At 50.3% G+C, this 3,945-nt stretch overlaps 1 pseudogene; it reads right to left on the bottom strand.

The window, feature by feature from the left end:
• Positions 1–2,400: 2,400 nt before the first annotated feature.
• Positions 2,401–2,857, bottom strand: LOC101396363 (mitochondrial fission 1 protein pseudogene; annotated as a pseudogene).
• Between the last annotated feature and the right edge of the window lie 1,088 nt (positions 2,858–3,945).

Raw genomic sequence — 3,945 nt, forward strand, 5'->3', positions numbered from 1 at the left:
ATTTCAGAATACCCTTGTTAAGTTCCTCAAATTCCAGCTGATTTTGAGATCGCGCTTAATTGATAGGTGAATCCGGGGGAGAACAGACGTCATTGCAGCATTAATTTTTCCCATCCATGAACATGGTCTACCCTTCATTTGTTCAGAGCTGCTTCTCTGTCTTTTTAATAGTTTTAATTTTTCTCTGGACATTTGCGTGTGGCAGGGGTGAAAGGTGTCAGCGCCCCTCCCTAACTCACCACTTCTACACTCCAGGTGAGCTGAATGGCAAGACCTAATAGTCCTACTTTATAGATGATTTTAAGCAGCTCATTCAAGTCCACACAGCCAGCAGAGTGTGGACACATAATACAGAACAAATCTCCCTGCAGCAAATATTAAAATCTGAAAAGTCTGTTTCATAAAGGATTTGCCAAACCCCAAGGGAGTGGCCTCTTATGTTAAGTTGTACCACTCATCATCAAGAGGTTCCACTTCACAGATGGAGAACTTGGGGTTCTCTGTGTGCCCTGAACACAAAGCTCTCTCCAGGGCCGGCCCTGAAGGAGAGGTGGAATTATCAGGTCCATCTCACTCCATGGCCAGTAGCCAACACTACTCAGAGTCAGTGGCCTCAGCTCTTCAGACAAGCCCAGTCAAGAGGCAAAGGCCATACCTGTCACATCTTCTGTGTGGCTTTTCCTAGGGAAAGCAGCTTTCCTGAACCTGTCCTCACCTCACCTTCCCCAAAGACTTCCTACAAGGACCTCCCCAGGGGGCTCCCACCTGGACCCCCAGGCGGTTTGGACATAAACAATCTCACACTAAAATGTGATGCCTGGGGGCTGGCCCGGTGGCGTAGTGGTTAAGTGTGCGTGCTCCGCCGCTGCAGTGGCCCTGGGGTTCGCAGGTTCGGATCCCAGGCACACACCAATGCACCACTGATCAAGCCATGCTGTGGCGGTGTCCCATATAAAGTGGAGGAAGATGAGCACAGTTGTTAGCCCAAGGCCAATCTTCCTCAGCAAAAAGAGGAGGATTGGTGACAGATGTTAGCTCAGGGCTAATCTTCTTCACAAAAAAAAAAAAAATGTGATGCCTTCCTGCTCCTGATGCTAAGGCATCCTTCATGGCTTTGTTCCAACCCCACCTCCTTCTTGAAGCCATCCAGGATCTCTCCAGCCCACAAGGTCTCTCACCCTCTCTACAGGAGGTCTAACATTGGAGAAAAAGCACTGGATTGAGCTAAACCAGCTTCTCAAAGATATTCTTGGCCATAAGACTCTGTTCTAATGGAATCTTAGATGGAGAGATAACTTAGTTTTCTCAGGTTTCCTGGGTCTGGATCCTAACTCTGCCATTCATTGGCTGTGTGACCTTGGACAAGTCACTACACCTCTCTGAGCCTCAGTTTCTTGATCTGTAGAATGGCAATAACAACTGTTCCCACCTCCCAGGGTTGTTGTGAGGAGTAAATGCGATGATACATGAAAAGCACCCGGCACATAGTATGTACTCAATCCTGATGACTATTAGGATGCAAACCCAGTTCGTAGAACAGATCCAAGGGTTGCGGCTCCAGCTGAAGGAGGCAGGGAGAGTCCTACTCCCCAGTAACTTGGCTCACTCCTGAGTTACATCCTCAGAACCCTAAAATCCCATGGTCTGGATAAGTGATCAAAACTCTGTAGAATAATGCACGTAATTAAAAGTCTGAACTAAGCACAGGTGATTCCCTCCTGAAGCACAGAAGCTGAGAAGGAGCAGGTCTGGCAGGTAAGATAACAGACCAAGAACTAAAAGCAGGAGTCCCCTAGAAGTTCCATTCAGCATCACCAGAAGCAAACCCCTCAGCGGGGGATCCACCGAGGTGAGGTTCCTGCTGACCGTCACAGTCACAGATTTCTACCAGCACTTGTACTTGTAGGATGGAAACGATTTTCACAGCACAAGAAGAGTTGTGAACAAATGCCCATAACAATTATAACCATAAATCAGGAGATTTTATTTTGTTAATAAACCATGGAAGATAATTTTAAAAAATTGTTTAGAAGAAAGGAAAGAAACCAAAACGTTTGGAGAGGTTTTAATGGGTGATGGGATCATGCATAATTTTTTTTCTATACTTTTTTTCTGATTTTATTAGTTTTTTTCTTCAAAAATTACAGTTACCGCTTCATTTATAAAGTTTTTAATTTTAACTTTTTTCCCCCAAGCCAAGGCCCAACTTTATTTACACTCATCCCAAAGCACATGATTTGGGGCTAAAGGACAGGCCTCAGGGGAGAGGAGGTTGAAGGCTAAAGAGGATAGTGACGGGTGCAGGAGAAGAAAGGGACAGCAAGAATGGATGGACCCCTCTTCGAGTGTCCTCCGCGGGCTCCCACGTATCCCCGGGCAGAGGTGGAGGTGCAGTCCCGTTCAGGATTTGGACTTGGACACAGCAAACCGGATGAGTCCAGCCAGTCCCGCTAGGCCCAGGCCCATGTCTCCAACAGTGGCCACGCCCACTGGTCCATCTTTCTTCATGGCCTCGTCAATGAGCCCTTCCAGTTCCTTGGCCTGGTTGTTCTGGGGCTCTGTGTTCAGCAGCCCTCGCACATGCTTTAGGGCCTTTTCACATTGCTTGAGCCGGTAGTCCCCCACAGCCAGGTAGAGACATAATCCCGCTCCTCCTCTTTGCTCCCTTTGGGCGCAGCCCCTCCAGCAGCGCAATGCCTTCCCGGATGTCATCGTTGTACTTGCTTCGCACCAGGCACCAGGCATACTCAGACTGCGTGCTCTTGGACACGGAGCCTGCTGCCTTCTCAGACTGAAATTTCGTTTCGAACTTCAGCAAGTCGTCCACAGACACCAGCTCGTTCAGCACAGCCTCCATGGCCGCCGCCCCCGCAAACCTCACACCTCAAGTGCTACTGTGCCACCGCCTCCATGGCCCACTGGCAGGGCGGAGCTGTTTTAATTTTTAAAGCACGAGCAACCTGAGTTCTAGTCCTGATGGCCACCGATTCCCTGTGTGACCTCAGGCACATCTCTCTCCTCTCCAGGCCTCAGTTTCCCCATCTGTCCCCCGCGACGGAGCGGCTGCGTGGGGCTCTGAGATCTGAGAGTCAGGACTCCCTTGTGCATATCAGCCCTACCTATGCAGCCTGTTTCCTCCAGGCCATGTGAGCATGCTGCCTCACCCCTGGGACCCACCAGCCCAGATGACCTACAGCAACGCACACCAGCACGTTTTTTTTTTTTTTTTGTAATTAACGAGACCTCGGCTGGGAGCGGAGTAGCTTGGGAGCAAGGAGGGAGTGACAGGGTCTGGGGGTCAGGCTGGACACGGCGTGGCTCTGGGCCCATTTCCCTGATACGATACCCTGCCCTCCCTTTGGGAAATGCTGCGCATGAGACCCAGCTCCCTGCTCATCAGCAAGGATCGCGCAATGCCGAAGTCACTGATTTTGTTTCCCCTACAAGTTTTCCCTGATTCAAGAAGAGGAAAAAGTAAGTAATTTTTCCCCTGGCCAATTTCCCAATCTTCACTCATTCAGATGTTTACCAATACATCTACCAGCCAGAGCTGGGCAAGGCTGGACAGGGGTGACTCAGTGTGGGACACCCCCTGCAGGAGCTTGGGGTGGTGAGGCAGAGAGGTCAGAGGAGGGACAGAGCAACCCTCGCTGAGGAGCCCTGAGGACTTCTTGAAGTAGGTGGCTGTGACCGGGCCACCTCTAGTTTGTCCCCGAGGTGAAGTCTCTCTGCAGGTCCTCACTCCTAGGGAACCAGAGCCCTCCATCCCCTCAAGCCTGTCCTGTCTGTCCTGCAGACTCCACACATACTTATTGAGCACCTACTCTGTGCCAGGCAGAGCTCTCCAACCCTTCGCCATTTCATCAGGTCATTTACTGGCGTGTGGCCCTGACCTCGGACAAATCACTTCATCTCCTTGAGCTTCCATTTCCTCATCTACGGAAT

This window comes from Ceratotherium simum, chromosome 22 (assembly GCF_057802395.1).
Source record: "Ceratotherium simum simum isolate JZ-2026a chromosome 22, ASM5780239v1, whole genome shotgun sequence".
NCBI classification, from domain to species: domain Eukaryota; kingdom Metazoa; phylum Chordata; class Mammalia; order Perissodactyla; family Rhinocerotidae; genus Ceratotherium; species Ceratotherium simum.